The sequence below is a fragment of the Ochotona princeps genome, chromosome 24, assembly GCF_030435755.1.
Source record: "Ochotona princeps isolate mOchPri1 chromosome 24, mOchPri1.hap1, whole genome shotgun sequence".
NCBI classification, from domain to species: Eukaryota; Metazoa; Chordata; class Mammalia; order Lagomorpha; family Ochotonidae; genus Ochotona; species Ochotona princeps.
In genome coordinates this window covers 5,259,995-5,272,759 of record NC_080855.1, presented here as the reverse complement: position 1 = coordinate 5,272,759, position 12,765 = coordinate 5,259,995, and the positions used below count along the sequence as shown (strand labels likewise).

General features: G+C 52.5%; 1 pseudogene; it reads left to right on the top strand.

Moving 5' to 3' along the window:
- The first annotated feature begins 335 nt into the window (after window positions 1-335).
- On the top strand, window positions 336-12,211 carry LOC118757794 (actin-related protein 6-like; annotated as a pseudogene).
- The last annotated feature ends 554 nt before the right edge of the window (window positions 12,212-12,765 follow it).

The following is a 12,765-nucleotide window of genomic DNA, read 5'->3' as shown; positions in this document are numbered from 1 at the left end:
GGAAAGCTCCACTGTAGGACAAGTTCCAGATGACACCACACGTCATCTCTGAAGTGCCCGCATTTCAACTGGCGCTGACAGCAAGAACCAGCAAAGCCTGAAGCCACACGAAGACACGGACATTGCGGCCAGAGCGAGCTCACGGACGTGGTCTGACACGGGCTGAGACAGCCGTCCCACAAATGCCTAACGGGCAACCCGGAGGCAGTGGGGAGAACATGGAGAAGGAACAGGGACAGGGAAGGGTAAAACCCAGGCTTCTCGATGCTGAAAGGAATCAAGATCAGAGAAAGTGATGGGAGATTCCAAGATGGCTGAATGGGGAACCAACCAGCATGGACGCCGCAGTGACACAGTGGCCAGCAGAGCCCGCTCCCGTGGGTCCCGTGGCGCGTGGTGGAGGAGACGGGCTTGCCGCGCCAGGTGGCGGGGGTTATTTCCTGGCACAGAAGCCAAAGAGCACTGACTTGAGGCTAGGACAGGCAAGGTATCACCAAATGTTACGGGCCATGTAGGATCACTTCTCTCCCCTGCACCCCGACCCAGGCACCGGAACAGGAAGCAGTCAGCACCAAGTTCAAGTCAAGGGAGGGTGCAGAGGCATTTCCTGCAACAAACACCAAATCCAGTGCCACAGGCAACATCAGCACACACACAGCACTCCACAGCACACAGCACTCCACAGCACACACACAGCACACACACACACAGCACTCCACAGCACACACACAGGACACACACAGCACTCCACAGCACTCCACAGCACACACACAGCACTCCACAGCACACACACAGGACACACACAGCACTCCACAGCACACACACACAGACCACTCCACAGCACACACACACATAGCACATACACACAGCACTCCACAGCACACACACACACAGCACACACACACACAGCACTACACAGCACTCCACAGCACACACACAGCACTCCACAGCACACACACAGCACTCCACAGCACACACACAGACCACTCCACAGCACACACACACATAGCACATACACACAGCACTCCACAGCACACACACACAACACACACAGCACTCCACAGCACACACACAGACCACTCCACAGCACACACACAGCACACAGCACTCTACAGCACACACACAGACCACTCCACAGCACACACACAGCACCACTCCACAGCACACACACAGCACTCCACAGCACACACAGCACACGCACACAGCACACACACAGAACACACAGACACGCATTCCACAGCACACACAGCACTCCACACACACACACAGCACTCCACAGCACACACAGCACTCCACACACACACACAGCACTCCACAGCACACACACAGCACTCCACAGCACACGCACACACAGCACACACACAGCACACACACACAGCACTCCACAGCACACACACAGCACTCCACAGCACACGCACACACAGCACACACACAGCACACACACACAGCACTCCACAGCACACACACACACACAGCACTCCACAGCACACACAGCACTCCACAGCACACACACACACAGCACACACACAGACCACTCCACAGCACACACACACACAGCACACACACAGACCACTCCACAGCACACACACACAGCACACACAGACCACTCCACAGCACACACACAGCACACAGCACTCCACAGCACACACACAGACCACTCCACAGCACACACACAGCACACAGCACTCCACAGCACACACACAGACCACTCCACAGCACACACACAGCACACAGCACTCCACAGCACACACACAGACCACTCCACAGCACACACACAGACCACTCCACAGCACTCCACAGCACACACACAGCACTCCACAGCACACACAGCACACGCACACAGCACACACACAGAACACACAGACACGCACTCCACAGCACACACAGCACTCCACAGCACACACAGCACTCCACAGCACACACACAGCACTCCACAGCACACGCACACACAGCACACACACAGCACACACACACAGCACTCCACAGCACACACACACACACACACAGCACTCCACAGCACACACACACACTCCACAGCACACACACACACACTCCACAGCACACACACACAGACACGCACTCCACAGCACACACACACACACTCCACAGCACTCCACACAGACACGCACTCCACAGCACTCACACAAAGCTAGTGAATTGTAAGAGGAACAGGTGCTTCCCCAGGCTCTGGGTCTGTGCCAATTGTATGGTGGGACTGCACACCACTCCACACACTGCTCCAGGCTCGGGGGCACAATGTCCCCAGGCAGGCACTCCCAGGAGCAGGTGTAGGGACACAGCTGCTCCCTGGCTGTCCAGCTGTAGGGACACCTAGCGACTCCCTGGCTCCCACCTGCAGTGGAGCCCACCACAAACACCAGGCATTCGGGCATCACACCGTCTCATACCGAGTGCCTCTGGGCCTCTTGCTACTCCGTGTGTCTGACATCAAAGAGCAAGCGCAAAGACTGCCCAGGCTCTGTGGCAGCAGAATTCTGTGCTCACCCCAACGCCACATGGACCCGCTGTGTCCTTCCTTTAGCCACTAGGCTACCTCGCTGGGTCCCACCAGCCTCTTTTTTTTTTTTTAAAGATTTATTTTTATTACAAAGTCAGATATACAGAGAGAGGAGGAGAGACAGAGAGGAAGATCTTCCATCCGATGATTCACTCCCCAAGTGAGCCGCAACGGGCTGGTGCACGCCGATCCGAAGCCGGGAACCAGGAACTGCCTCCAGGTCTCCCACGCGGGTGCAGGGTCCCAAAGCATTGGGCCGTCCTCAACTGCTTTCCCAGGCCACAAGCAGGGACTGGATGGGAAGTGGAGCTGCCGGGATTAGAACCAGCGCCCATATGGGATCCCAGGGCATTCAAGGCGAGGACTTTAGCTGCTAGGCCACGCCGCCGGGCCCCCCACCAGCCAGTCTTACAAATGATGCTTAAGCATGTGCTACACACAGATAGAAAACCACAACAGAAGACCACAAAGATAGAAAATCTCCTAGTAAAAATACAAAAGAAATCCAAAGCAAAAAATAAAAACATTTATGGAAAAATGGTAGGACCCAATCGTAACCTCTCAATAATAAGCCCACACACCAATGACAAAAACTCCAAAATATCAGACTGGCTGAGTGGATTAAAAACAGAACACGTCCACCTGCTACCTGCAGGAAACACATCTCACCACTGAAGACGCAGAGGAAGGGCAGAAGAAGACATTTCAAGGCAACAGAAAGCAAGACAAGTAGGTACAGCCATTCTAATACCAGACTTCAACACAAAAAGTATTCAAGGTTTTCGAAAAGAGGAATTACATCATGACCAAGGGATCAGCTCAACAAGAAATAAATGTGCAAGCGCCCAATCCCACGGCCCCTGGCTGTTTGAACAACTGGTAATGGATCCAAGCGCCCAATCCCACGGCCCCTGGCTGTTTGAACAACTGGTAATGGATCCACGGGGAGACCCAGACTCCAGTACAATACAGGTGGGGGTTAAACACTCCACGTCCATCACTGGACAGATGGACTCTACAATCAACACAGAAGCAAAGAGCTCAGCCATACGACGGAGCAAACGCACCTGAACGGCTACCTAAGAACATTCCACCGCACCAGTGCTGGGTAGACGACATGGCAGGCCTTCACAAAGCAGGCCTTGAGATTTTCAAACAATGGTGACATCTTAACCATGCCAACACACAGGCACTGAACAATATACTGCTGAATAACAGTGGGTCACAGGAGAAATAAAATGTGAAATCAAGGGGCCAACACAATGGTTCAACTGGCTAATCCTCCACCTGCAAATGCCATGATCCCATATTGGTGCTGGTTCATGTCCTGGCTACTCCACTTCCCATCCAGCTCCCTGCTTGTGGCCTGGGAAAGCAGCGGAGGACGGTCCAAGTGCTTGAGCCCCTGCACTCATGTGGGAGACCTGGAAGAAGCTGCTGGCTCCTGGCTTCAGATCAGCTTAGCTCTGGCAATCATGGCCATTTGGGGAGTGAACCAGCAGGTGGAAAATCTTTCTCGCTGTCTATCCTTTCTGTAAACCAACTTTTCCAATAAAAATAAACCTTTCCCCCCCAAAAAAACTGAAATCAAAAATTTCTCAAAAGGAACGAAGATGACAGCACAAAACATCAAAATTTGCAGGAACAGCAAGAGCAGTGTTAGGAAGGACACTTAGCAATGAACGTCTTCGTCAACAAAGCAGAAAGGCTTCAGACAAATGACATATTAATGCAGCCCAAGGGCCTAGAGAATAGATCAAACCCAAAGCTAGAAAGACAAATGTAAACTAAAGAATAAACCAAAATAATTTAAAAAATAAGATCAGTGAACTAAAGAGCTGGTTTTCTTTTAAACAAACAAAAATTGACACACCATAGCCCAGCCAACCAAAACAGAGGGAGAGGAGCCCAACCAATGAAATCACAGATGAAAAGAGAAACTAACAACAAATACCTCGGAAATACAGACTCATGAGGTATTGCTACAACAGCCAGAGACCAGCACATTTGAACATTTTTAAGAAGCGGATACGTTTCTGGACCCGGGGACCAGGAGCTAACCCTCCACCTGTGTGCCAGCGTCCCATCTGGGTACCAGTTCGTGTCCAGAGGGCAACACTTCTGATCCACCTCTACGTCAACGGCCCAGGGAAGCCGCAGACAATGGCCCCGGCCCTTGGGCCCCTCTCCCACCTGGGCCACCCAGGGCCACCTGGGCCAGCTTCCGGTCAGCCCCGCTCTGCCATAGCAGCCCCTTGGGGAGGAAATCAGGGACAGCAGGTCTCTGTCTCTCCCCTACTCGCTCTCTGTAATTCAGCCTTGCAAATAAAATAAATAAATCTTCGGGGGAAAAAAGGGCCCAGTGTGATAGCCTAGAGGCTAAAGTCCTTGCCTTAAACACATGCCAGGATCCCATATGGGCGCCAGTTCTAATCCCGGCAGCTCCACTTCCCATCCAGCTCCCTGCTTGTGGCCTGGGAAAGCAGTAGAGGACGGCCCAAAGCCTTGGGACCTTGCACTCATGTGGGAGACCTAAAAGGCTCCTGGCTCCTGGCTTCGGATCAGCTCAGCTCTGGCTGTTGCAACCGCTCGGGGAGTGAATCAACGGATGGATGATCTTCCTCTCTGTCACTCCTTCTCTGTATATCTGCCTTTGCAATACAAATAAATAAATCTTAAAAAGACAGAGAGAAACCTACCTAAATGAAGTCATAACGACATAGAAAGCCTAAACAGCCCAATAACCAGGACAGAGATTGGACCACATAAAGACCCAAAACATAAAGACCCGAAAACAAAGAAGAGCCCAGGCCAGATGGCTTCACATCTGAACGTTTTTCAAGAACTAATTCCAATTATTTTCCCACTGTTCAAAGCAGTTGAAACAGAGGGAATTCTTCCCAACTCCTTGTATGAGGCCAGCATCACCCTAATTCCAAAAGATAATGATACAACAGAGAGAGAGCTAGAGACGAATCTCCCCGATGAATAGATGCAGAAACTCCAAGAAAACACTAGCTGTTCAAACCCAGCAGCAGGTCAGAAGGGCCACTGGCCCAGGCTGAGTGGGATTTGCCCTTGGCATGCAGGGATGGGTCAACGTATGCAAGTCAGTGTGACACACCACAGTAACAAACTGAAGAATAAAAACCATATGATGGGGCATAGTAGGCTAAACCTCTGCTGCAGTGCTGGCCTCCTACAGAGGCACTGGTTCATATCCCGGCTGCTCCACTTCCAATCCAGCTCCCTGCTCAGGGTCTGGGAAGGCAGAGAGCATGGCTCAAGTCCTTGGGCATCTGCACCCACATGGGAGACACAGAACAAACTCCTGGCTCCTGGCTTTGGATCGGCTCAGCTTCAGCCATTGCAGCCATTTGGGGTGTGAACCAGCGGATGGAAGGTCTCTCTCACACACACACACTCCCTCTCTGTAATTCTGTGGTTATCTCAATATGCAGAAAAATTTGATAGAATGCAACACCCTTTCATGGCAAACATCTCAAGCAACGAGGACATAGAAAGATCATTCCTCAACCCAATCAAGGCAGTATCTGCAAACCCACAGGCAGCAGCTGAACGGGGCAAGTGGAGGCCTTCCCACGGATCCCATGGAGCCAGAACACACGCGCACTCTGCCCACAGCGGTTCAGGTCAGCCCCCAGCCGTGAGGAAGACCCTAAAGTGGAGGGAGCCAGGCCCTCCCTGCTGGCAGACAGCCTCATCCCCCACAGGGCAGCCCAGAGACAGCCTGATCCCCTACAGGGCAGCCCAGAGACAGCCTGATCCCCCACACAGGGCAGCCCAGAGATAGCCTGCTCCCCCACACAGGGCAGCCCAGAGACAGCCTGCTCCCCCACACAGGGCAGCCCAGAGACAGCCTGATCCCCCACACGGGGCAGCCCAGAGACAGCCTGCTCCCCCACACGGGGCAGCCCAGAGACAGCCTGATCCCCCACACGGGGCAGCCCAGAGACAGCCTGATCCCCCACACGGGGCAGCCCAGAGACAGCCTGCTCCCCCACACGGGGCAGCCCAGAGACAGCCTGATCCCCCACACGGGGCAGCCCAGAGACAGCCTGATCCCCCACACGGGGCAGCCCAGAGACAGCCTCATCCCCTACAGGGCAGCCCAGAGACAGCCTGATCCCCTACAGGGCAGCCCAGAGACAGCCTCATCCCCTACAGGGCAGCCCAGAGACAGCCTGATCCCCCACACAGGGCAGCCCAGAGACAGCCTGATCCCCTACAGGGCAGCCCAGAGACAGCCTGATCCCCTACAGGGCAGCCCAGAGACAGCCTGCTCCCCCACACAGGGCAGCCCAGAGACAGCCTCATCCCCTACAGGGCAGCCCAGAGACAGCCTGATCCCCTACAGGGCAGCCCAGAGACAGCCTCATCCCCTACAGGGCAGCCCAGAGACAGCCTCATCCCCTACAGGGCAGCCCAGAGACAGCCTGCTCCCCCACACAGGGCAGCCCAGAGATAGCCTGATCCCCTACACAGGGCAGCCCAGAGACAGCCTGATCCCCCACACAGGGCAGCCCAGAGACAGCCTGATCCCCTACACAGGGCAGCCCAGAGACAGCCTGATCCCCCACACGGGGCAGCCCAGAGACAGCCTGATCCCCCACATGGGACAGCCCAGAGACAGCCTGCTCCCCCACACAGGGCAGCCCAGAGATAGCCTGATCCCCTACACAGGGCAGCCCAGAGACAGCCTGATCCCCCACACGGGGCAGCCCAGAGACAGCCTGATCCCCCACACAGGGCAGCCCAGAGACAGCCTGATCCCCCACACGGGGCAGCCCAGAGACAGCCTGATCCCCCACACGGGGCAGCCCAGAGACAGCCTGATCCCCCACACGGGGCAGCCCAGAGACAGCCTGATCCCCCACACGGGGCAGCCCAGAGACAGCCTGATCCCACACGGGGCAGCCCAGAGACAGCCTGATCCCCCACACGGGGCAGCCCAGAGACAGCCTGATCCCCCACACGGGGCAGCCCAGAGACAGCCTGATCCCCCACACGGGGCAGCCCAGAGACAGCCTGATCCCCCACACGGGGCAGCCCAGAGACAGCCTGATCCCCCACACGGGGCAGCCCAGAGACAGCCTGATCCCCCACACGGGGCAGCCCAAAGACAGCCTGATCCCCCACACGGGGCAGTCCAGAAACAGCCTGATCCTCCAGATAGGGCAGCCCAAAGACAGCCTGCTCCTCCACACAGGGCAGCCCAGAGACAGCCTGATTCCCCACACGGGGCAGCCCAGAGACAGCCTGATCCCCCACATGGGGCAGCCCAGAGACAGCCTGCTCCCACACGGGGCAGCCCAAAGACCAGAGACCACTGGGACTCACGGAGAGTTTGGGAAGTTGTACGGTACGTAATCAACATTCAAGAATCAACAGCCTATGTATACACCAACAATCCCACGGCTGAGCAACAACTTGCCAGTTCAGTCCCATCCACTATAGCTACAAACAACTGTAAATACCTCAGTTAAACTCAACCACGCTGCAGCCATGAACAAGCCTCGGCCATTCCTAACTGTCAGTTCAGACCAAAAACAGCACGTCTTAGAGCTTTCACTGCTAACCAAACAGATGAAATAAAGGACCCTTGGGGACTCTTCCACGTGTCGCCTTTCCAGAAGGGCCACTTGGGGAGCTGGGATGTTCAAAGACAAGTTTGGGAATATCTTTTTGGAGAAGAAATGTATCGGGTTGATTTTTTTGCATACTAACATTATCATCACAGAGCTTCAATTCAGGAATCAGTGAATGAAATTCTGTTTGAAGAACACCAGCTTCAAGCAGCACTGGAGACGCCGGGCCCCGGTGCACACAGGTGTTCCCGAGCCAAGCCCTCTGAGCTGGGCTGCGGCCCTGCAGACAACTTTTACACACGTACAGCAGAAGAGGAAGAAGCAATTCTGATAAATGCGGGAGGAAAGCTCGTAACCAACCATCTAAAGGAGACCGTGTTATGGATGAAGCAGCTGTGCTTAATCGAGAGAACGGTGTGTGTGGCGTGTCTCAGGCTGTTACAGACACGGAAGATGCAGCAGCGACAGTCCACGTGTTGCCTGATTTCAGGACATACAAAGGGCTTTTGCAAGAAGGAAGAGATGGTGCTCAGTGGAAACAGTAGATCAGGAGAACAAATTCTTTTGTTTGGCCAGTGAGAGATTTGCTGTTGCAGGAATTCTTTTTAATCCTTCTGATAGAGGCATTTAAGAAATGGGAATTCCCAATGCTATTGTCTATTCAATTCAGAACTTACCTGAAGATTTATTTAATTTTTGTTGCAAAGTCAGATATACAAAAAGGAGGAGAGACAGAGAGGAAGATCTTCCATCTGATAATTCATTTCCCAAGTGGCTGTAACAGCCGGAGCTGCGCTGATCGGAAACTAGGAGCCAGGAGCCTCTTCTGGGTCCCCAAGCTTTGGGCCATCCTTGACTGCTTTCCCAGGCCACAAGCAGGGAGCTGGATGGGAAGCGGGGCCACCAGGAGTATTACCGGTGCCTATATGGGATCCCAGCGCATGCAAGGCAAGGACTTTAGCCACTAGGCTACTGTGCCAGGCCCTATATATATTTGTTTATTTGAAAGGCAGGCTTACAGAGAGAGAGAGAATTAGAGAGAAGACTCCCACCCGCTGGTTCATTCCTGAAATGACTGCGTGTCTGGAGCTGGGCTGATGCGAGTTGATGCCAGGAACCTGGAACTCTAATGAGGGTCTCTCGGGCTGTAAGAAGCCCGGGTGCTTGGGCCTTCTGCTTCCTCGGGTACATTACCAGGGCGCTGGATCCCAGTGAGACGGCCAGGACTTGGGCCAGCACGCCCACGGCGCCAGGACTGCGGCTGCTGCCGTAACCTGCCGCCCACAGCCAACAGCCACTCCTCAGAGCCAGAAGCACAGTGGATTTCTGACCTGCAAGCACACGTTACAGGCAGAGGGCCCAGGGACAGACCTCATTCAGCCTGTATTGTGCAGCCAGCTCTGTATTTTCAAAATATATATTTAGTCATGACAAATGTTCATAAAGCTCATAGAAAATGCCTCTCAGCTTCTGGTTTTTTCCATGAACTCTTTTAAGTCCCCCTCATGTAAATAACTTTTTATAAAAAATGAGAAAGCGCAATGCACACGATAGGGGGGATATTTGCGTACTGGCTTTTTTCTGCACCTTTCTCCATTTTGAAGCTCTGAGTTGGGGGACAAGAAAAGCAGAAACAGAACTGAGTGGAAACAGCCTAACCTCCGCCCAAGCCACACGCTTCACTCTGCTCCCAGTGTCGCAACTGTCTCGCTGACAGACAGCAAAGCACAGCGGCAAAAGCCCGGGGTGGAAGAGCAGTCCGGACAGACCTGGTCCAGACGGAATCAGTTCCAACCTGCGCTCAACGTCCACGTTCCTGCAATGGACCAATGGACGACACGCGCAGCCTGGGTTGCTGTTAGAATGAAGATGACGCTTCTTTGCTTTTAACACAACGTGGGCCCAGTTCTGAGACACCCTTCCTGTTAGAGATATTCAGGTAACCTGCTTGGATTCTGGTTCTTTCACTAAATGTACAGGGCCAACAATTTAGGACCTAGGGGGAAGAGGAGTCTTCTGTGCCCATTGGACCTGTGATCCGCCTCCCTCAAGCCGTCTGCTGGTTAGCTGGTTAGAGCGGAAATGACTCCCTGAATGTAGCTGCCACTTTTTCATTGTTAATGTTTCAGGCATTTTGTTCATTTCTATACATCGTTTCTTGTAAATTCATCTAGTTTCACTTATTTTCAGTGCCTGGGAATGTGGAAAATTGCTATGAGAGAAGGGTGGTCTTGAAGACATGGGGGCAACACCAGAAGAACATGAAAAACACGGACCTAGTGTCTGTGAAGAGAAATTCAAGAAACATTTCTGAAAGAAACTTGTAACTAGTTGCGCCTGAAAGGTTTAGAGTCTGTTTCTTTTCAAGAAGGTTAAGCACCTGTGACCTTTCACCCAGAGATGGTCCTCACTATCTGCTTTGGTCACAGATACTAGAGGAAGCTTTGTGTCGCCTAGCCCCCAACGTCATGTGGGACCCCGTGAGAGCTGGGGGCTGGGTGTCGCCTAGCCCCCAACGTCATGTGGGACCCCGTGAGGGCTCGTGGCTTGCCTTAGGAGTCGGAAGAGCAGGTCTGTCTTCAAGTCTATTCTTCATCACCTTCGCTCTCTTAGAAAATAATTGTGCATGACTTTGACTAGAAACCGGCTAAAGTGTTAATAGCCTGATATGATTTCTCTTGTAGACCTAAGTATTTTATTTAAAACTAAGCCATTTTAATTTAAACATAATAAAGTTGGAAAGACTAACTTGTATGATGTTTGTTTCTTACTTAGAATGAAAGGGTAGCAACCAAAGTTTTTATGATGTATTTATTTGGAAGAGTTACAGAGAGAAAGGGCGGGGGGAGACGCCGCCTGCAGTGCCGCCTGCAGTGGCTGAGCATCGCTGGGCCACACCTGCTGGGCCACACCTGCTGGGCCACACCTAAGCCATCGCTCCTGCTTTTCCCACGTCAGCAGGAAGTTGGCTCAGACACACACTTTGTGGCCACTACTGTGTTGGCAGAAATGTTCAATTCTCTCACAAAGCACTCTACTACTTTGTACAATAAACATAAAGTTGAAGTCAATCTGTTGTTCAAAACTTAAAAAAAAAATTAACCAAGGATGTGAGGGATCTCTTGATAAAAATTACAAAACATTAAATAAATAGAAGACAACAAGAAAACATAGAAAACCTTCCACGTTCAGGGATTGACAGAATATCTTCAACGTGTTCATTCCACCTTAAACAATTTACAGATTTAATCTGATCCCCATCAAAGCACCTACCGCGTTCTTCTCAGAAGATGATGCCAAGATTCATATGGGATCACAGAGACCCCAAATAGCTAAAGCAATCCTAACCCACAAAATAAACCCAGAGACATCACAGCACCAGGGTTCAAGCTCCCTGCAGTGGTGACGCAAACAGATGGCCGGCCCGGAACCAGACCTGAAGATCGACACACAAGAACAGAGCTTCCAGAAGTCAGCCCACACACCTAGAGCCAACTGATTCCTGACAAGCAAACAAGCCAAGGCAAATCCAGGGAGAAGAGACATGTTTGCAACAACGGGTGCTGGGGAAACTGGACCCACGTGTGTCTTGGAGCAAGATACCAAACCCTAGCTTACACCTGCACAAGCATCAACTCTCAATGGATCAAGGAGCTAAACCTACAACTAACACCATCAGATTACTGGGGGTGCTCTGTAGGACACAGACTCCTTAGAAAGGGCCCCAGAAGCAAAGGTAATCAAAACAAAAGAAACAAATGGGGTCACACCGTGCCAAGAAGCTCAAGGACCACAAAGGACGTCAGCAGAATAGAGACGGCCAATGGTACAGGAGGAGAGATCTGCCAACTAGAATCTGTACAGAGCTCACCAAGTCCACAACAGCAAAGCATTCCACTGAGAAAAAGGCATTTCCAAATGGCCAGCACACCTGTGGCGGCAGCTCAGCATCCCTGCCCACCGGACACGGCGCCTCACTTCACCCCACCCAGACTACAAGTGCAGTGCTGGCCAGGAGGCGGAGAACAAGGCGCTCATAGCCCACAGCTGGCGGATCAGTAGACAGATCTCCTCAGAGATCTGAAAACAGACACGCGCAGGACCCAATCATCCCACTTGGGGCAACTTACCCAAAGGAAATGAAATCAGCATGAGAGTGTTATCTGCGCCCCACATGCCAGCTGAGACAGGACATCAACCCAGATGCCTGCTGGCAGAAGACCGGGTAAAGACAACATGGTGTAGACACTGTGGGAAAAAAGAAGAAAATCTTGTCTTTTCCAACTAACTGAAAAACAGCACGTTTGGGGGAATAAACCAGCTCCCTAATTTGCAATCATTAATATGCAGAGTACCTATATCCTCCATAGGTGGAGGTAACATCCTGCAAGGTCTGTTTATACATCCAAGGAATGGTTTTTTTTTTTTTTGAATATTTTTACTTTTATTACAAAGTCAGATATACAGAGAGGAGGGACAGAGCGGAAGAGCTTCCGTCCAATGATTCACTCCCCAAATGAGCCACAACGGGCCGGTGCGCGCCGATCCAATGCCAGGAACCTGGAACCTCCTCCGGGTCTCCCACGCGGGTGCAGGGTCCCAATGCATTGGGCCGTCCTCAACTGCTTTCCCAGGCCA